Genomic DNA, 23,424 nt, shown 5'->3' with positions numbered 1-23,424 from the left:
GGGTGGAACCTTGTAGGCCAGAATGGCTGCGCACGGTAACAAGACATATGGTACCCTCAGAGCAAGTGGGCACGCTTGGTCCTCTGTAATGATGGTTTGGATTAGATATTAGGATGAGCAGAGGCCTTCTTTTTTGGACCCACATGTAAGTGCTACTCCTCCCTACTATATAAAGGGACGAGGACCTTGTTCCCAAGGGGAGGGGCAGGAAACTAGCAAAAAAACATCATCTGTAATCAACTAAGATCCTTCGTAACACACACATGACGTAGGGCTATAATCCTCCGGAAGGCCCGAACCTATATAACTCCTTGTGTCCCCTAGTCCACCGAACACACACACACACATACACCCGTTTCCTGAAACACCATCTACGAACCCACTGCCTAGCATACCCCGAAATCACTATCAGGAATTTACCTCAACATTTGGTGCGCCAGGTAGGGGGGCATGTTTTGTCATTTCAGCAAGTTTGAAAAAAAAACTTGACCAAGCCACCCATGGTCGAATCCATGACAACTGTTAAGTCCTGTTCTGAGAACCCCGACCGCCACGAGGTGTTCGTCATGTGGTACCACCTGGATGAACCCGACGTGCTCCAGGCATGGGACACTGAGATGGAGTCCGAGAGCTCCGTGACACAACACGAGGTCTACATGGCGAACCATACAGTGGGAGGCATTGAAGGCCCAAACTCCTCAAATGCCCAGATGGAAACTAGCTTGGCGCTGGACAGGCAGGTGCTTCAAGACAACCCCTGCATCCCCAACATCATCTTGAGGAGCCCCTACAAAGAGCACAGTCCGTGATGGTGTCGTCACCTAGGCCATCGTACCACCTAAACGCCGAGGGCTCCCCACCTCATGACTTATCACCGCTTCGTGCCCAATGTCTCAATTACGAGAGCATGACGCCGATGCAGATCCTGCAAATCCTCCTCAGCCACCCACTGGTACCTGTACTGGAGGGCTCGCCTATGGCACCATGGTAGCGTGATCTTGCCCTCTTGGTTGATACTGCCCAGCGCCAGACCACGTCAACATGCATCGTGCCTATCGTAAGGGCTGGTGAGGGTCTCAATCGCTAGGGATCACAACAGGGCCCACGACGGAATAGGTCCCTTGCTCCCCCAACCACGGATAGTACTCGCGGACCACCTCGACATTAGGACAGCCAATCATCCAACCTGTGTAACTCTCTGTGCCAACTTGACCTCCGGGGCGTGATCCAAGAAAGGTGGCCACTAGACAGCAAGAGGACAGGGCTCAGTGTGAGTAGGAAAAGGGCAAGTAGCCCTGCTACACGCCTCCTCCTGCAGGGAGGCATCAGATGGCTCCACCCATTCGTCGGGACCCTGAGACCTCCGTCTCTGTCCCCAGGAGCGCGCCACCGTCCAACAACGAGTAGTTCCCCGTTATGGGACAGGGTGTAACGCCCTACCCGTCTGATATGATGGGGCCCATTACCATATCCCTCATGGGGCCCGTTAGCTAGGACGCCCCCTTACTCAATACTCCGCCACCTATGTATTAGGTGAGAGTTTTTGTATGCAAAAACACTTTGTAATCTACCAAAAATAGGGCGTTCCTCTGCAAGAAATGAAGTTTATTCTTCTTCTTGTGCTTCCGATCATCAACTTCTAGTTTCCCTCTACTGGCTCCCTTACTTGGTTGCAAGTTTCTCAGTTTTCGTTGCAATTTTCATTTTTGTTTGAAAGCTAAATTTTTTGTGATGATACATGGATTGTTTTTCAATGGAACCTAGTGTTCAATTCCATCCATGAGAGCTATGTTTTCCTTGAAGATTTTCATTCACTACTACAGAACTGGCCTTATATGCCGGCCCATCACTATTGGTTCCTAATGGGACGGCAGTGATGGGGCATCATTGCCGGTTCATAAGCCGCACAGGAAGAATCCGCCATCAGTCGCCATCTCCTTCCGCAAGCTCAAGCACAACAGAGAGGAGCTCTGTTCTTGCTCGGTGGCAGCCATTTTTGCTCACCAGGATCTTGGTGGCTTCAAAATTTTGAGGAATCCTCATACCCTAGGTGTCCCAAGGTGCGTAACTTCCTCTCCAATCCATTTCTATTTGAATTTTATTTTCTAAATTTCTCTAGATTTTGAAATGATGGATATGAACCTATGGCCATGATATTTTGAGACAATGTAGATGCAATTATACCTCATTTATGATATGGAAGCTTCAATTCTGGTGGAAAGTGTCTTTATCATTGATTTACATTAGCTATATGTATGAGCATATTTATTTTTGGTTTTTAATTAATTAGAAAATTTAGCCATGATATTAAGTTATATAGCAAACTCCAATTATATTTTTTATATTTTAATTAATTAGCAAGCTCCAATATACAAACTTTAGGTATGAGCATATTTATGGATGATTTTTAGTGAATTAGAAAAATTAGCCATGATATTTAGGTATGTAGAAAGCTCCAATTATATTTTTTTTCTATTTTAATTAATTAGCATGTTCCCAATATGGAAACTTTAGGTATGAGCATATTTATTTTGATTTTTAATGAATTAGAAATTTTTCCTTGATATTTAGGTATGTAGCAAGATACAATTATATTTATGTATGAACGTATTTATTTTCATGTTTCCTTAATGAGTCATAGATAAGGTGTTGCATAATAAAGAAAATTTTTAGAGATGGCACCAACAAATACTCATCGGAAGTGGACGTGAAAGCATGCAAAAGGCGGCTCCTCCAACCCAGACCAATTACCGGTAGGAGATGACGAGATAATTTATTTGTTTGTGTTTACAAAATGTTCTAGATGTTATGAATTTGGATTTACAATAATGATATAATTGTAGATGGACAGAAGATAGATGTACGATGTGAGCCATGTGAGCGCAGAGTACGAAAACGGCATAGATTGTTTCCTAGTACAAGCCGTGATGCACAAGTCAAATACATAGTCTCAACATATGTGTTGTCCATGCGTCGATTGCGAGAACAAGAAGCAGTTCTCCACCACCCAGCAAATATATTCCCATTTGATGCCAAGGGTCTTTATGCCTAGCTATACCCGTTGGACCGAGCACGGTGAAGCTGAGATCATACAAGAAGGGTAATACATTGAAAGAGAAGACGAAGACATGTGCACCGATATGCCGGTCGACGAATACATTGATATGCCGCCTGCTGGAGATACGTTGGCCGATGATGATCTAGAGGAGATGTTGGCCGATGCCGATGCCGATGTCAATGATCTAGAGCAGATGTTGTGCGATGGGGAGGGGAACTCCACCAATGAAAGAGAGTTTTAAAAGTCCAGTGTACGTTAGAGGAATTTAAAACATCGTTGTTCCTGGGCTGCGAGAAGTAGCACACAAAGTTGCGTACCGTGCTTTCACTACTGCAATTGAAGCCAAGCAACAGGTGGTCTGATACAAGCTTCACACAATTGTTACTTTTCTTGAAGAAATTGTTTCCAAAGGAAAATATGCTTCCAAAAAATACGTACCAGGCCAAGCAGGTTGTGTACCCATTGGGGTTGGAAGTACAGAAAATACATGCATGTCTAAACGATTGCATGTTGTATCGTGAAGAGCATGCAGAAATGTCTCGTCTGTGGTCCAGCACGATACAAGCGTGACACCGATGAACTTCCCTATGTATGTCATGATCATAATGAAGGATGAATTGTTAAGACAAAGTAGCTAAATTGTATTAATTACTATGTATGAATTTGTTTTAGATGCAATTATACCTCACTTTTATTATGGAAGCTTCAATTTGTAGTGTATGGCGGAAGATATATTTATTATTGACCATATTGATTTGTGATTTTAGGTACATACAAATATTAATTTAGGTATATAGCAAGTTCAAATTTAAATAAATATGTATTAGGTCTGCTAGGTAAACTTAATGTTAATAAATATAGATAGTACAAACTCAATCAAAATCACTTGAGTAGCGCAGCGGTTTATTCAATCTTACTTGGTGTAGGGCTTGGGTTTGAGTCTCTGCGCGCACGTGCGAAGCTAAAATAAATTTTTTGCACCCTACGGTACCAGCAATGAAAGTGGTTTCACTGCCGGTGGACATATTGGGTCGGCAGTGAAACTACTTTCACTACCGGTTGTCCTAGTGAGCCGGCAATGAAGGTACCATTTCACTACTGGTGGTCATATTGAGACAGCAGTGAATGTCCTCACCTATAAAATAGCTTGACGCCCTAGCCCTTTGACACTTAGAAAATTTTTTCCCGTTCCCTGTGCCGTCCGCCGAAACGCCTCCCGACGGTGAGGAGCCCACGCCGCCGGAGGTCCACGAGCCCGGTGGCATTCCCATCCTCCTCGAAGTTGTCATCTTGCTCCCTACCGTCGTCGCCATCCTCCTCCCCAACGCCATTCTCGTCCTCCTCGATGCCGTTCCCTGTCCTCCTCCCTGACGCTGACCCCGTCCTCAGTCCCCAACACTGCCTTCTTCATAATTGTCTACCTCTACGCTGCCACCCCGTCCCCGAGGCCGTGTTCCTCCAACCATCCCCGTTGTTGTCGTCCTCGAGCTCCAATACATCATCATTGTGAGTACTCCACCACTCGCCGTCTCCCTCCACCTCCTAGACGGTGTTTGTGGTTGCTGCGAAGTGATAGGTATTATGAGGTTAATGGATGATTTGGTAATTTAGTTATGGTTTCACCATTGGGTGGTTTATTCAATTGAAATTGAGCCGAGTGAGCTTAGTTCTGGTGTTTAGAACTTTGGTGCTCAGGCAATCGATTGGTGGTGGTGGTGTGTTGGAGGTGCTTATTGACTTTATTGATTTTGCCTTTAGCCGAATTGCACTGTGAGTATTTCGGTTTTCTCCTCCTTTTCATTTCTGCTCTCTGGACGGCTTGGTGATATGCTCTATGATGATTAAATGGAACATTGAGGTTGGGCTAGATGTCTAAGTGCAATAGGTGTTAAATCTGTTTGTTCTCTGTTGTTGGATCGGCACAAATTGCCCTGATAGTAGTGGTGCATTCCATTGTTCAGTCCCTGTGCTTATTGTTGGTAGTCTGTACATTGCCAGTTAGACTTGATTCCTGGACTAGGAGCTGCTGTACTTGTTGATTCAATTAATCCTGTTTTGATTGAATTCTAGAAGAGCTGGAAAACCTTTGGTACTGCTCTGATATTTTGCTACTCGGTTAGTGTTTGTTTCTCAAAGAGTAATCCTCTCCCTGTCAGCTTTTATGTCCAGCAACATTGTCCAGGAAGAAAGCTCAATTTCAGAGAACATTTTTTTTTCAGTGTTACATCTAGTTGTGATCTTAGCTCATCACCCTTGTTGGCACGAATATTTGTTTGTCGCTAAAATCTATTATGGAGGAGGTGCAGACTAAGACGGGTATGCTAATCAATTACCACACCGCGTGGTGAGCGAAGCAAAAGGCGTTGAAGATGCTATTTGGAAGCTTCGAGGAGTCTTACAACTATGCACCAAGGCTACTACAGAAGATTGCCATAACGAATCCAGGGACTCAATGGGCGATGGCGGATGAGCCGATCAAGCTAGAGGATGGGTCATACAGCACCACTGATTGATACCTCATTAGGTTATTCTGGTCCTTTGGACAATGCATCGAAGCTTTTAGACATTGCAGGCCAGTTCTATGCATGGATACCACATTTTTGAGTAGCAAGTACCATGGTACCCTTATGATAGTGATGGAGGCGGATGCAAATAATCAGATCATTCCTATTGCCTTTGCAGTGGTTGAGAGTGAGAATAATGATAGCTCGCTGTGGTTCCTCACTTTGTTGAGGACACATGTCATGGGCAACATGGAAGTAGTTTGCATCATTTCCGACCGCAACACTGGATGTTGGCCTCTTCATGTCTTGGATTCATGGGTTACCACAGTTCGGTCCATGCCCACCAGATGCCGACGAGGCTACAGTAATACAACGCTATGAGGTGTACTTGTACGTCTTGCTGGGAGGCATCATATTCTGCAACACGGTAGGCGATTATGTCATTCCCCATATTGTATGTTTAGCGAGTCAGCTCGCTTCACATCCTTACAAGATGACATCTTACAGTTAGGGATCTGTTGTGCTAGCTGCCACCTACAGAGGATTGTGTGATGCAACCCAGCGATCAACGAAGAAAGGATCTATAACATATTGCCTACACCTCTTACAGTTATGGAGCTGGGAGTACCTCCCGGTTTGTCAACCTTGGGTGCTCAAGAGCTACTATCCAGTCCCATCTCTGATGGCATTGCAGATGACATGAGACTTACGATGGGGTATCGGTGGATGCATGCTAGGCTGAGATGGAGTCAGCAACAAGAACATGCTAGCTACTCCCGTGTGATCAGTGATTTTGATGTCCTTAGCGCAAATCTCGTGGAGTGGGATCCATGGCATATGCACGAGTGGCCGAAATTGTGACTGGCGGGCTCATCACATCGTGTTGTTGGCGTGACTCAGGCTTATGGATGACTAGATGTTTCTTGTTCTACATGAACAACATGGAAGTATATTCTTCTAAGAGTGTGCAGAGGCAGTTCAGGTACCGACTGGTGGTGCCAGTACCTCCCCCACGAGATGCTGGTCGGACGCACGAGTAAGTGTGTTATTGTAGGTAACATTAGTGCCCAAGGTGATCAATGTTAATATATTTTAACTGTGTATGTCACATACAGGAGGAGCACATAGGGGGTCGAAGGCATGAGGGACTGGGCATCCGTGCATGCCGAGCACATACAGGGGTGGATGGAGTCAGCTGCGGTGGATGTCGTTGTTCCTGCTGGACAATACAATTATGGCACCTACTGTGAGTACCTTTTGTGGTACTGTCTGCACATGCGTGCCACCTTACTCAACGGACTTGTGGAGGCAGGCCCCAAACCATTCCCCAAGAATCGTGCGTGCCTTCTTCATGTTGTGGCAAGTGATGTGGTACTTATAACGATTTTAATTGGTTAAACCTCCATATTACTAACATGTTCCTCATCTCATACAAATTGAAGAGGCGTACACGATGCATACGCAGGTGGAGCAAGCTTGTGGGGAACCAAGCAGGTCATCAAAGCGGAGGGATTGAAACCCTCTCCAGGAGTACATGCGGACGAGAGGGTCTCGCTTCCTGTCCACTATATGTGGTCTAGGTGGTTGTTACCCGCGTTGGAGGGGGTATGACATACTAGTTATAGACTTGTCCCGTGCCTCCCACATCATGCGCTTGTCCAGTGCTCTTGACGAACCCATTCGCATACAGTCGCTTGAGGCACCTTCGGCTTTGGAACATCATGTGTCACATTCCGATGCTGAGGCCAAGGAGTGCACATAGGCGCCTGAGCCCAAGCAGTGTACACTGGGTTCACAGGCCTCCAATGGACACAACCTCCTCATACTACGATGACACTTCCGCCTGCAGCTTCGATCCATCATGAGGATGTCATTGACTGTAAGCAAAAGGCGCCCAGCTGGAGCGGTACACATGATTTTGACTGGGCTGCTGCAATGCATGCCACAAGCTTCACCGATCTCCTCAGCGGACAGTACCCCCAATATCCCGATGCATCTGAGGGTTCACAGTGGTACCAGCAGGCCGAGCCTTTGGGACACCGAACTCCATCAGAGCACATTCTTGGGGCATCGACACTTCCGTATGAGGACCCGTCATCATGGTACATGTAGGGCCGAGTTAGTGGATCTAGATACACATTCAGTGAGGGTCACACAGGGCAAGACGATGATGGCGGTCAAGGGGACACGAGACAGGGGCCGACGCATGCCGCTAGGATGAGAGCCACACACCCGCCAGACGCTTACACTCCTGGGGACTACATGCGTGCATCGTCGTCATCATTGAGGAGGCAACGTTGTTGTTTAGTGTACTTGTAATTCTTTATGACACATGTACAATTCACTATAATGTAACAGTCAACCATATTACGTCTCATTCATTGTTATTGTTGCTGTAATTACTTTTAATTTATTTAATGTTTGTCAAATAATTTTGGCACATAACTTTAATTTATCTAATGTTTGTAATAACCACACAACGTAACTTTAACTACGAAATGACCACACCTGTATCGTGAGTTAGTCTTTAGACAGGAATTGACCACACGGTGTAGCTTTAACCATGAAATGATAACACCTTTGTCGTGAGTCAATTTTTAGACATGAAGTGACCACATAACAAAGCTTTAACCATGAAATGATAACACCTCTGTCGTGAGTTAGTCTTCAGACAAGAAGTGACAACAGGGCGTAGCTTTAACCATAAAATGACAACACATGTGTCGTGAGTCAGTCTTCAGACAGGAAGTGACCACACGACGTAGCTTTAACCATTAAATGACAACACCTCTGTCGTGAGTCGGTCTTTAGATAGGAAGTGACCACAGGGCGTAGCTTTAACCATGAAATGACCACACTTGTGTCGTGAGTCAGTCTTCAGACAGGAAGTGACCACATGACGTAGCTTTAACCATGAAATGACAACACCTCTATCAGTCTTCAGACAGGAAATGACCATAGGGCGTAGGTTTAACCATGCAATGACCACACCTCTGTCGTGAGTTAGTCTTTAGAAAGGAAGTCACCACACGACATAGCTTTAACCATGAAATGACAACACCTCTATCGTGAGTCAGTCTTTAGACAGAAGTGATTACACGACTTAGCTTTCATAGGAATCCATGGCTCCATGCAGAGGCAACAATAACTCATGCTGAACTTTTGCAGAATGAAATAATCACACGAAGCAACAACTTTTGTAGGGAATCTCTGCAGAGCATCAGTGCCGGAACTTTTCCAGCTTTCATATGGAATCCTATGCTCTAACCCCCAGCCATGCCCATGCACTCAATCCATGCATCAGCTCCCAGCCACCATAAATAACCCCACCCCCATCCATGGATATGCCAGTCCATCCTCAGCTCTCTCAATTACAATGTCTTCCTCAGCTCCACCAAGCCCACCCAAGAAACATTGGGGGATTTTCCTCACCTAGGGGGTCGAACCGCCGATGTGCTTTTGTGGTGATCCTTCTAGGCTTCGTGAGTCACATGACATCTCCTACACCTATGGTCTACACTTCTTCATATGTGCTAACTACCAGTATGACAAGCCTCGGCATGGACCGTACTAGTACCCACCGGTATAGCGACATACATCACTCATGTGGCACTTCTCCTATGATTTCATGCACTGTCTTACTAATCTCTTATCTTCTTTCATCTGTCTAGTCTCCTCCACCTCTATGTGACTTCATAGAATGGCTAGATATGGAGCAAAGTGACGACCAGAAGCAGTGGGTCCAAATGAGCATGCGGTGGAGGAGGGAAGCGTACAAACGCCGGGAGTATGAGCAACAGTAGGAGGAACCATGGCTTAAGCGTCAGGAGGAGGAGCGCATGAGGAGGGCAGCGGAGGAGCGCGCCGCTGCTAAAGCTCGCGAGGATGAGAGGGAAAGGAAGTGAGAAAAGGCCCGTTGTGCTAAGGCTTCGGGCCCCGATGCTCTGAGGAAGGGTAAATATCCGAGGTGCACTCAGTAGAGACCATCTTTTGTAACCCGACCTATTTTCATTCCTTAAGATATGTTAGGTTTAGTAGTGAAACGCAATTAAGTTAGTCGTTAGGCATCCTGTACATACCAATATTTGTTGTCGTCATCTCTTTATGGTTATTGTCCATTCACGCACCGATAAAAAACCTCATATCAAATGTAAGGTATATCAGTGTATGTAATCTCTATACCAATTTATATGGTAATTGTTCTTCACAACTATTAGTGTTCGATAGTTTAGAATTTGTATCCTCCCAACGTTAATTCACTACAAAATTACCTTGCAGAATTCTTTCCAAAAATGTTTAATATTAATATAAAATGATAAAAATACATATAAAAATTTCCTTGCAGAATTACCAGTGATTTTTGAGAATTTACAATTGCTAGCCCATCTTTTTTTGGTTTTTGAGATTCCGAAATCAGATTTTCAGTATTTGGGCTGTCGAATACTGGTGCTAGATTTGTAAATACGCCTGTCTGTTGTCTATTTTGGCAAATACGCGGACATATGTTGTCTATTTTTACATTTTTTTCGTCTTTTTTCACCACTACTTACTTTATTTTTTAATAATGGTAGAGGTGGGTAATAGAGAAGTAGATATAGGGGTATTCTGAGCTAATTTTTCATAATGGTAGTGGTGGATATTGTATAAACAGGTATAGGGAAAATTTGCTTTCTTTTTTCTCTGATTAATATGGTAATTACTTTCTTTTGTCTCTTATTAACATGGTAATTAATGTGATAATTTTTAAGTCTTGAGAGCGAAGGAGAATGCTTGTTTTACTGGCCAATTAGTAATATAGTACATTGAATGATTCCGTGCAAAATTCTTGTGAAAATTAATCTTGTGGTTCAAATAATACCATAGCGATGTTCTTTTTTGGAATCTTCAGTAACCAAATATCTTACATTTCTCTTAAAAGAGGAGTGCTGGCTATCGGAATATTGGTTCCCCCTTGAATGTGGTTCAAACTGTTGGATTGGCATCCACCCGGGGACCAAGCATCCCTTAGTTCAACGTATGCATTTAGGGTGGGTAATAGAGAAGAAGATATAGGGATATTTTGAGCTAACGTTTTTCGTAATAACAATGATGGATAATTTATGAATAGGTATAGGGACAATTTACTTTCTTTTTTCTCTAATTAATATGATAATTGCTTTCTTTTTTCTCTTACTAATGTGACAATTAACTTGGTAATGTATAAGCCTTGAGAGTGAAGGAGGATATTTCTTTTGTTGGCCAATTAGTAAGATAAAAGATTGAATGATTTCGTGCAAAATTCTTGTGAAAATTAATCTTGTGGTTGAAATAAGACCATAGCAATGTTCTGTTTTGGAATTTGCAGTAACCAAATATGTGCCATTTCTCTTAAAATAGGAGTGCTGGCTATCGGAATATCGGTTTCCCTTGAACGTGGTTCAAACGGTTGGATTGGCGTCCACCCAGGGACCAAGCATCCCTTAGTTCAATTGGGGTGTGTAATAGAGAAGCAGATATAGAGCTATTTTGAGCTAATAGAGAAGCAGGTATAGGAATAATTGCATTCTTTTCCTCTAATCAATATGATAATTGCTTTCTTTTTTCTCTTATTAATGTGATAATTAATGTGGTAATTTTTAAACCTTGAGAGCGAATCAGGAGACTTCTTTTGTTGGCCAATTAGTAATATAATAGATTGAATGATTTCCTGTGAAATTCTTGTGAAAATTAATCTTGTGATTCAAATAAGACCATAGCGATGTTCTTTTTTGGAATCTGCAGTGACCAATTATGTGCCATTTCTCTCAAAAGAGGAGTTCTGGCTAGCGGAATATCGGTTCCCCCTTGAATGGGGTTCAAATGGTTGGATTGGCATCCACCCGGAGACCAAGCATCCAACGTATGCATTTGGGGGTTTTCCTCACGTGCTCATAATGTACCTATGGGGAAATGTAGAATGACAAATTGGCCGTAATTTAACCACGTTTTTGTTAATTTTCCAATTTGTCACACCCATTTAGGGCTCTTGCGATGGGTGAGGTACTGAGGTGACCGTTGCCAATAATGTGCATTGACCACCAGCATGCATCTGCCTACATCCAAACGGTCACTTCAACCATACATCTAACACAAACAGGCGCAACTGTAACATTTGTTGAAATTTCAAATAGAAGATTTCGAAATTCCCATGGGTATTATGACATTAGTGGATTGAGTGTTGAAACAGCAGAATTGAAAGGTGAGAACAAAATTTGTTGAGATGAAAATTTAAGACGCCAACTTAAGGTTGCATTTTCTATCGGAAGTTAAATTTTAGCAAAAAATTTCTAACTGAAAGTTTTTCTCCAAAGTTGTGACTAAATCTTGAGTTGAATGAAAGAAATTGGAGAGCTGGTGCTTTAAGATAGTCTTGTCGAATATCTAACTATGATCATATACGTAAAAGAAGTATATTATATATGGACGAGGTATGCTGTGAACATATTTAATAACTCCGTATATTATAGGATTGAATCCGTGATACTTGATATGCCCAGAATCCAGAAGGTGTATACTAGGAAGGTCTTGATTACTTAACCAACTCGAGAAGATTGGTATCCAGGACAGATCTATCTACTTAGACGATAAGAAAAATAACTCACTATCGTCTATGACTGGATAGGAGGTGATACATCACCCTTATATAAGGAGGGGACCCAAACCCCTCGGAAGAGGCTCTTTTTCTCGCGGCTATTAGAGGCGGGTATCAGGACCTTAGCGCAGGAGAAACTCAGTGACTTTAGCCATAGGTTAGACTAGATCTGATGTACTTATTGTAATAGGTTAGCCATACTGCATGTACTCGAGTGAATACATACACATAATTATCCACATAGGACGTATGGTATTACTCCAACCAGAGACCCGAACTTATATATATCGCGTGTGTCTCGCTTCATGTTCGATCCTTGATAAACGAAGATAATGTAACACCCTAAATTTTCAATTTTTGCAATAGTTTAAAATTTTGCTAGAATTTAAATAGGAGTTGTAGATTTTGTTCAATTTAGAAGGAAATTAATTTCTAAATTTAATTTGCCATAGGTTATATCTATGTTTGATTCATTCATGCTGTAGTAGTTGCAATAGGCTTTTATGGGTGAAAATTGTTTGTAAAAAGTTCACTAGAAGGCGCTCGTTTAAAAGCTCTTTGCGAAAATGGTTTAAAAGTAAAAAGAAAATCTTTTCTAAAATTCTTAACCATCTCGAGCCATTTTTCCACTCAATATCCGGCCCAAACCCTTCCTCCCCTTCTCCCTCTCTCTTTTTCGAGCTGTTTTCCCCTCCTCTCCTAGTTGGGCCGAAGCCCAGCCGTTCCTGCATGCACACTGGGCCAGGCGCGCCAGGCCGAGCTGGCGTTCTCCCGGCTGGGCCGCCCGAGCCGACCTGCCCATAACACCCGAACCGGCAGCCGAGCTGCGCCCGCCCGCCGGCTCCTCTTCTTCCTCCTCCCGCCTAAGCTTAATCCGCCCCCAAATCTCGCGCTACCCGTTCAAATCTGAGCCGTGTCGTTCCACGTCAATTAAAGGCCATGGCCGCATTCCTTGTTGTTTTCCCCTTCCATTACTGTCAAATGCAGAAACCACCGCATTCAACTCCTTTAAGGCCGCCAGCCAGTCTCTTCGAATCTCGGCCGATGCACTTCCCCTCTCGCGCTTATAAGCTGGCCTTTTTCTCCGTGGTGAGGTTACGCACCAATTCAATCCGTTTCCCCCTCCTTTCCTACTCGGTTTCACCCTCAGCGTCATCGTCTTCTTCGTTGCTGGTGAGAGCTCCGCTGCCATCTCTAACCCTTTCCTGCCCTCTATAGCTTCATAGGTCACCGGAGAAGCTCCTGGCCGCACCTCAACGTCGCACGACCCACGGAGCGCTAGCAACGCCATGACCGAGCCACACCATCCACCTCCCTCCGTCTCTGGCCTCCCTCCGCCCTTCTCCACCTTCGAGAAGCCCACGGTGATGATCCCCTCGCCCTCCTCTTCATTTTGGCACCTTGTCCCATCGTGATCCGTGGTTGGATGCGCAATTTTGCGCACTCTGGCGATGCGCTGGCGACCTTGCCGCCGTTGGCCGACCGCTGCCATGCCCATGCCACCGGTCCAAGCCCCCTTCACCTCGGCCGTCCGATCGAGATCCAATGGCTGAGATCATGTACCCCTTCACCATCTCATAATTAGTCCACTATAGACCCATGGACCGGCCGTGGTTCATGAGCCAATGAACCTTTTGCTCGCGTTTTTCAATTGGAAAATAATCCTGTTTTGATTTATGATGTCATAAATAAGATTTTTAGAATAAAAATAAATCAGTTTATTCCCAAAAACAAGTAAAATTTGTAGAAAAGCCCCTGTAACTTCAAAAGCTCATAACTTTTTGCTTGTAGCTCCGATTTGCGCAATTTTCATGCTCAAATGTTCGTAGCAACGTGTAGAATCTTTTTATAGAGTTTTTTTTACCTTGATTTAGTATTGTTTCATGTACCGATATTTGTTGTTTCCCTTGTGTGCTTTTTCGGTATGTCATCTAGGAGGTGATCAGTTCGAGAATCTGCAAGAACAAGTTTTCGAAGACTTTGAGCAAGCCTCAGCTAAAGGCAAGTGCCCTTGAACATCTTGCTCCTATTTTAGGATTCATGTGTAGTTATTTATCCTTCATTGCATGCTTGTTAAAATTGGAATCCCATGTTAGGGTTTACTAGCTTTTGTATGATTATTCCTTGTCGCTGTTGATGAGTCATGGTTAAGGAAGGTTAGATATGCTAGTGCTGTCATATTAGGTAAATCTTAATCTTGACTAATATTTATGCAACAGGAATTGGGTATGGTAATCTTGTAGCAACATGTTATAAGGATCCTAACTAGATGATTGGTTTGAGGTGGTGCTGCAAAGCAAGTTTGTGGTTGTTCCTTTGTGGGATCCTAAGGATCCTTTCTTGAACATGTAACCAAGCTAATCTGCACAACCATGAGGCCTATATGGGTATGGCCTGGCCAACTAATTAGCCATCCCTCGGTTTTGTGGGCACCAATGGACGAAGTGGTATGAGAGGGGGCTTCTGCAGCGATGGAATCATCTGTTAGCGATGAAACCTTAGTGGGTGCGTATGGATCGGTGGGAGCTTTGTAAAGGCCTTGTAGTGAGACCCGGACTCCACACCCCTAAAGTGTGAAACAACAAGGGATTCATGACTCGTGGGAAAAGCTGTGCAAACTTTGCAGAGTATCAAACTGATTGGATCAGCCGTGCTCATGGTAAAGAGTGGGCTTGGGCTCCTTCTTGATTAGCTGGGATCAGGGTTTTGGTACGGATAGTCGGGTAGCCGGGTAATGGAATTACCTGGTGAGTCTTGGTAGTTGGATGGAATCCCATGAGTCATCCCTTTTGTTATAGATGTGTCTTCACACTTAGTAAATAGGATGCCTGTTGTTGAAGTCATAGGTCATAGTTGCTTAGCGGAGTTAACCAGTGTCTAACCTTTTCTTGACCAAGCCCCATAGCATGTTTTCCCACACTTGCAGAGTACATTTTGTACTCACACCCATTGTCCCCTTTCTTGCATCCTTCCACTATTCAGAAGCTGTCTATGAAGCTACATCCTTCGATGAGGACGACTTCGACCCGGAACTCCTGTTCTAGGCTAGTGTGCCCCCGGTTGACACCTATGGAAGATGGAAGACCCGTTGGCGCTAAAGCTCTCTTGTTCCGCTGTAGTTTCTTTTAGACCCTCGGGTCCTTTTGTAATAAGTTATTAACGTTACTGTAATAATGGCACTGTGATGATACACTGTTGATGTAACACACCGAGTGAGAGAGAGAGAGAGAGAGAGCTGAGGGAGTGGTTGGGCTACTGTCCATAGAGAGGGAGAGGTGGTGGGGCTAGCCAGGTGGGCCCACGTGTTACATAAAAGGTCCATTTTAACCGTGAATTCCATTCTTTTCTCTCCCAAAATTCTTTCTCTCACCCAATTGACTTTAAACGAATTGCACTAGCGTTCCAAAATAAATTGCCTCAAAACTAATCATGACGCTAATGACACGTAATTAGAATTAATCATGCAATTATGAATTTGGAACCTGACAAGCCTCCCCCTTAAAAGAATCTCACCCCAAGATTTGGTACGAGTCGGGGAGTGTACGGTGAATCTAGGAACCATGCTGTGAGATAAACCACGCTGTGAGCATGATGATAGAAATTGAAATGACTGCAACACTCATAGGTTGGTGAAGAACTCAGGATAATTGGCACGAAGCCAATCTTCATGTTGCCACGTCACTTCATCTTCAGAGTGATTACTCCATTGAACCTTGAGGAACTTAATAGACTTGTGCCATGTCTTCCGTTTGGCTTCACCAAGAATGCGAATTGGATGCTCGCAATAAGAAAGATCCGGCTGCAATTCTTGGGTTGTGACCTCAATGACTCGGTTGGGACTCGAAGGCATTTCCTCAATTGCAAGACGTGGAAGACATCGTGTATGGTGGAGAGGGATGGATGTAAATCCAATTGATAAGCTAGCTCACCATGCCAGCTAATAATCCAGAATGGGCCAACATAACGGGGTGCTAACTTTCCCTTCATCTAAAACATTGCATTCCTCTGAAAGGAGAAATTTTAAGATAGACAAAATCTCCAATTTTGAACTCTGGCTCACACCGACGATGATCGGCATAGCTTTTCTAACGAGATTGAGCTGTGAGGAGATGCCGGCAAATGGTTAGGACACGCTCTTCTACCTCTTTGACCAAATCTGGTCCTAGAAAAGCTCTTTCACTGATAGAGCTTCAAATGGTGACATCTTAATGCTCGACTAATAACTGTTGTTGTAGGAGAGTTCTCCAAATGGCAAGTAGATCCCCCACTTCTTACCATACATGAGAACACAAACCCCACAACATGTCTTTGAGGTTTTGATTTACTCTCTCAGTTTGACTGTTAGTTTGGGGGGTGATATGCGGTGCTATGGAAGAGCTCTATTCTTATGGCTTCATGAAGGCTCCTCCAGAAATGAGAAGTGAACTAAGTTCTTCGATCAGAGACGATCTTCTTCGGAATTCCATGAAGGAAAACAATCTGAGTGAGATACAACTCCGCATTTACTTGACTGAGTATGTGATCTTGACAGGTAACAAATGAGCGGTCTTAGTCAATTGGTCCATAATGACCCAAATTGAGACGTACCCGTGGGATGTTTTAAGCAATCTGGTAATGAAGTCCATATCCATCTCCTCCCACTTCTAGGAGGGAATGGGTAAACACTGGAGCGTACTGGCCCGTTTAAGGTGCTCGACCTTCACCTTTCGACAGACACTCGGCAACATAGCGAGCAATTTCTTATTTTAGGTGGTTCCACAAGAATTTAGACCTGAGGTCTTGGTACATTTTAGTACTCCCAGGATGGATACACAATAGCGAATCATGAGCTTCATCCAAAATCATCTTCCTTAACTCTGGAATTTTGGGGACCACTAGCCTTTTCTCAAACGACAAGACACCTTCATCGTCCAGGAAAAAACATTTGGCTTGCCCCTCCTAGATCTTGTCACATATCTTCTCCATGCCCTTCTTTTTCTTCTGAGCATCCTTAATTTGGTCGAAGAGGGAGGATTTGATCTCAAAGTTTGCAAGAAATCTCTTCGAAACCATCTCGATTCCAAACCTCCTGAAATCATCACAAAGCGTGGTGAGTCTAGGCTGGAGCGAGAGACAATTGCATCAAGCCCTTTGACTTAGTGCATCGGTGACAACGTTCACCTTGTTGGGATAATAATGGACTTCCAGTTCATAATCTTTAATCAGCTTGGGCCATCTTTGCTGTCTCATGTTCAGATCATCCTAAGTGAAATGTATTTGAGGCTCTCGTGATCCATGTAAATACAGATAGGTTACTCAATAGGTAATGATGCCAAATCTTCAGAGCGTGCACAACTGCTGCAAGCTCTAGATCAAGAGTGGGATAATTTTCCTCATGTGGCTTTAGTTGGTGTGAAGCATAGGCGACCATGCGTCCATCTTACATGAAAACACAACCGAGTCCAAAGTGAGAGGTATCACAATAGACATCGAAGCTCTTGTGAATGTCCGGTTGTGCTAGAACTGGTGCTGTGGTGAGACGAAACTTCAAAGTCTGGAAAGCCACTTCACACTCCTCGGACCATTCAAACTTGACATTCTTTTTCAACAATTCAGTCATGGGCTTAGCAATCTTGAAGAAATTCTAGATGAAATAACGATAATAACCCACGAGTCCTAGAAAACTCCGGATGTCAGTGAAACTTCTGGGCCGCACCCAATTGAGCACATCCTGTAGCTTTCTCGGGTCAACTGCAACCCCGTTTTTGATTAGACATAACCTAGAAAGGTGACATCTTTGAGCCAGAACACACATTTGCTGAACTTGGCATAGAATTGGTGATCTCGAAGGTGGCCAAGAACAATACGAAGATGCTCAAAATGTTCTTCTTCAGTCTTGGAGTAGACGAGAATGTCATCGATGAACACCACGACAAACTTGTCAAGTTCCTCCATGAAGACTGTTCTCATCAAATACATGAAGAATGCTGGTGCATTTGTCAAGCCGAAAGACATGACAGTGAACTCATAAAGCCCATAACGGATAGAGAAATTCATCTTTGGAATATCCTCCAGTCGGATCTTGATTTGGTGGTAACTCAGCCTCAAGTCAATCTTAGAGAAAACTTGGGCACCGGTTAATTGATTGAACGGGATATCAATCTGAGGGAGTGAATACTTGTTATTGATTGTGACGACATTCAACGGATGGTAATCGACACACATCCACAGGGTACCATCCTTCTTATTGACAAAGAGTGCCAGCCATCCGTAAGGTGAGGAGCTTAGACGAATGAAACCCTTCACAAGAAATTCCTAAATTTGCTTCTTTAATTCCGCTAACTCGTTTGGCAGCATCCGATAGGACTTCTTTGAAATCGGGGCCATACTGGGCAATAGCTCAATGGAGAACTCCATGGTTCTGTCGAGTGGAATTCCTGGCAATTCTTCTGGGAAGACATTAGGAAATTCACAGACGACTAGAATATCCTGGAGATTCGTGGTTGCAATTGCTTTAAGAGCACACAAGTGTAGGTCACCCTCTCCAAGGCGGAGAGAAACTTGATTGCCCTTGGGACCTTTGAGAGAAATGACTCTCTTGGCACAATCAAGCTGAGCACCATATTTGGTTAGCCAATTCATCCCTAATGTAACATCTACTCCTCTAGTGTCAAGGAGAATTAGGTTTGCTAGAAACTGAACTCCCTCAATAAGAACTTTGGCCTTTGGAACAACTCGGTCGGTCCTTAACTTAGTTCCGGGTCCATCAATGATATAGGCAGAAGGCAAGGTTTTGGTAGCCAACTTATGACTCAAAACATAAGTATCCCTGATGAAATAGTGAGATGCCCCCGAATCAAAAAGAATAACTGCAATGTGGGAATTCACAAATAGTGTACCGACGAGTATGTTGTTGTCCTCTCGAGCACCCTCGACGGTGGTGTGGTGCACTTGGGCATGCTTGGGGACGTGTGCAGCCCAAGAGGACTGTGGAGTGGGTTGAGCGGGTGGTGGCTTTGGAGCAGTCACCATGACTCCTGGCTTTTGGTAAGGGTGATCATGGGCGAAATGCCCGACATGCCCACAGTTATAACACGGGCCGCTGGGGCCACCCATCACACCCACTTGAGAACCAGCGGGTCTTGGAGGCTATCCTTGAGGAGTGGAGAAAGATAGGCAACGCACCATCCACATTGGCGGTGGAGCAGTCGAGGCCGACATGTGAGATGGAGGAGGCTGACTCTCCATCCACGTGTGTTGAGAACCCCCACCCATGGAGGGTGATAGGATCCTCTTCCGCTTCTCCTCCTCCTAATGGTTCTTCAACATGAATACTGTAAGAGAGGTGCTCACTAGCTTGTTGAAGTCAGCAAACTCATGCACCGATAGCCGATCTTGCATCTTGGAGTTGAGGCTGTTCCCAAAGCGGTATTGCTTCCGCTCATCAGTGTTGACCTCATCCTAAGCATATTGTTCAAGGTGATTGAACACCTGCACATACTCCATCACCGATCTGCCTCCTTGCTTGAGGTCCATAAACTCCTACTTCTTCATCTCCATAAGGCCCTGAGGAATATGGAAATCATGGAATGCCTGGTGGAACTCCGCCCAAGACACCCAGCGATTAGCGGGGTGCATCGCCAGAAAGTTAGACCATCATGCGCCCACCGCACCCTGAAGCTGATGGGCGACAAAGAGCGCCTTCTCATGGTTCTCGCTCCTGAAGAGAGTGAGCTTCTGCTTGATAGTCCGGAGCTAGTGCTCGGCATCTAGAGGATCCTCAACCCGTGTGAAGGTGGGTGACTGAGTTCAGAGGAAATTTGCGAAGTCATCTCGGCGTCCGGCACCACCTCCTCCATGAGGGGCTGTGTTGCGCATGAGGGCCTCGAGGAGAGCAGTTTGAGCTTGGTGAGTTTTCTCTATCTGCATCAACACATTCGCCATGCCTGGTGGTGGGGGCGGCACGCGGTTATTCTCATTGGAACCCTCGAGACGATCTCCGAGATTTTGACGGGTCCTCATCCTATTGCAGCAATAAGGTAAAAGAAAGGTAAAAAAGTCAAATTCTGACATGGATCAATGCTATGTTTGCTATGTCCAAGGATGATGCATTGGGACATTAGCAAGAATACGGCCACATGGTTAAGTAAATTTATATGTGGAAGCAAATTTGACATAAATATGTGTTAGAATATATACTTGACCAAAGCAACAAACTAGCCCATAAATATCAACTGAACATAATATAAAAGGAACCATAGTAGTAACATCTATAACGAACAGTCTCAACATCTCAACCATACCAGACCACATTCGTAACTCCACGACTGCTGCAAATGGACAAAATCATGCTCATGACTAAGAGCGCGGAATTTTGAAATGTTTTTACACCCTGCAGGGGGTACTCCTTTACCTACATGACTTGAGGAATACACGGCTTGCATGACCACACCGGTCCATACAAGTGGGTACTCATGTCAACCTTTTCCAATAATCCCCAACCGTTTGATCATGCGCCGATAGGTGCGGGGGTCATCCAGAACTACTCATGGAGCAAACTAGATACCCCAACCGGCCTCATACCCGACACCATTGACCCACATGCCAAGAATCCACAACTACAAAGGTAATCGGCTTATCGTTCCCATATACGACATATAGTAAGCGCGGAAAGCGCTAAAGCCAACTGCAACAACGATCGATGCTTAAACTTTGCAAGCGGTCTACGGTGCCCGTGTCCCTCTCCTGACTACCTAGAGGAACTCCACATTCGGGCAGGACAAACACCCCTAACACCGCTCACATCTCACCTCATCCACCCTACTCATCCAACTAACACCATCATCACATCATTATAATCATTGTACAAGTAGTTAAAGCATATGCTCGCAAACAATGAAACACTTCACCGCTCGACTTCTACCGAGAAACTAAGCACTTGCTAAACATCACAAATAACATTTTAAGTTAGACAACATCATATTGAACCTAGGCTACAAGGATACAGATCAACAATTATTCATGATAGGAGAATTAGTGCATCAACATAGGTTCTACCCATCATAAACCCGACATCGACTCAAACTCATGCATAACATACATAAAGCGTAATTTATCACATATGACGCATACGATCCAAATTAATGGGAGAAGTATGCTTAGATATTTGCCTTATGCTACCCACGCAACACTCGCAAAACTCGGGTAGATTGGCATCGCCTTCAACCACGATCGTGACACACTCCAGTTCTTCGTTCACTAAAGAAGAACGGGTGCAATGATAAGCATGAATGAAGTGCACAATGTATGCTACAATATACATAACAACAAGCTAAAGGCGTAAGACATACGGAGGAATAACGGAACTTGCAATCTAAACAGTGTCAGAAAAGTAACAAGAGGCTGGAGACTCTGGGTGGAACTCAGAGTATCCGGGTTCCGGAACCTCCGGGTGAACCTCTGTGTGAGGACTCTCGGTTAGCCATTTTCGAAATAACCCAGAACCTCCGGGTGAGTCCGGATACTCCGGGTTGGGCTGAACACTTTGGGCGAGGCTTTGTGTGGGGGCTCTCAGCTATTTATCCGGACCCTCTGGGTGGAGTTCAAATACTCCGGATTGGGCCGGACACTCTAGGTTGATCCGGACTATTTGGGTTTTGCGTGAGTTGAGTTCTAAAGTGTTTTCCCTGGCCGATTCAACCCACATGCTAAATCTATTCTACCAAACATGGATATACATGATACAAAGGGTTCTAGACTCGAATTGCACCCTAAATCACCATATTTCCCGAGGACAAGTCAATAGGGTTTCTCCAAGTTTACCCGAAGTATCCGAGTCGATCCGAATTATCCGGGTTATCCAGAGAGGCTGCTTCAAGGGGGAAATCTTAACTAATTTGATTTGCGAGCATCTCCAAACCAAAGAGAAACATATTCGAGAGAGTTTATAGAGTCTAGAACTCACTGACCTAGCAACATGATTCCTAACTCAAAACTCACTCAAATCCTCATTTTAGCTCTAAAGCTTAAGAAATCAAAAACTTTGCAACGGAAGATTTAAACTCAGGATTCATCCAACTAAAATGTGCATCTATGCCATGGAAGCCTAGGAGACTCACCCAAGATGCTTTGACGAGCTTGGGGACTGTCGGTTGAAGGAGGAAAAGCTTAGAAAGAGGAAGAACACCGGTGCTCCTTGCAATGGCAGACCCAGCCTAAATATTTAGGTGGGGAAAAGATGAAGGACAAATTTAATCAACAATAAACATTAAATGACATAATGTGTGCCCAGCGTTGCTTCTCCTCCAGCGCGCTCGCATTCCCACTTGGCCCCAGCAACCTCCAGCACGCGCTGCACAATCGTGTCCCCGCCTGCCTCCTGCTTCGGCTTCGGCTTCCACCGGACCATGCACTTGCCCGACGCCGGTCCCCGACAAGCAGCCTCCCATCATGTGGCTCTGGTGGCTTCCTAAAAAGGGCATAATCCTAACCCAAATCTCCACATAAAAAACTCCCTCGTGTCAATTTGTTCTTCTGAAACACAGGAACAGAGTAGCAAGCACTTCGCTAGAGACTAGAGCCCAAATCCAGTTCACCTCCCTATTTGTTGGCTCTGTTCCAATGTTCCCCAAGTGGCCAAATGCCCAAATCCATGGGCAGGACAAGTCCACGATTGGGCCACCGCACGCAAGCGACGGCGTGCTATCGCTCGGGGGTGATGGCGCACGGGGCCGCGGGGGCATTGATGCGACACGTGGTTGGAAGCGTGGGGCCATCGGTGCACGCAGGGTGACGACACGCGGGGCTGTCTGCGCTCGCTGGGCAACACCACTGGGGGCTGTCGGTGGTCAGCGCGCTTGGCAACTCTGCAACAGCGCGCGGGGACATCGGCGAGTGGGCGACTTCACGCAGGGCCACAAGCAATGGCGTGCGGGGCCACGGGGGCGTTGACGTGACTAGAAGCGTGGGGAGATGGCACAAGGGGACGTCGGTGCGTGCAAGGGTGACAATGCGATGGAGGGTGTGATCAACGGTGCGTGGCGGCCTGGAAACGCTGGGCAGAGCAGGATGCTATGGTGCTGCCATAGAGAAGGGCATCGGCGCGTCAGTCAGATGGGAGAGGAGAATTGGGAATTGGGGCAGCCACAACCTGGGTTAGGCCTTGCAGATCAAGTGGGCCGACCGGTAGCCCAGAAGCCCAAAACTATTTTTCTTCCTACCTAGCTTCAACACACCGGAGCGGACGACGGGACAAGCCGACAAGGGCACCTTCG

The sequence above is a fragment of the Phragmites australis genome, chromosome 11 (assembly GCF_958298935.1).
Source record: "Phragmites australis chromosome 11, lpPhrAust1.1, whole genome shotgun sequence".
NCBI classification, from domain to species: Eukaryota; Viridiplantae; Streptophyta; class Magnoliopsida; order Poales; family Poaceae; genus Phragmites; species Phragmites australis.
The sequence above is the reverse complement of the archived record's forward strand: the minus strand, read 5'-3'. Positions refer to the sequence as shown.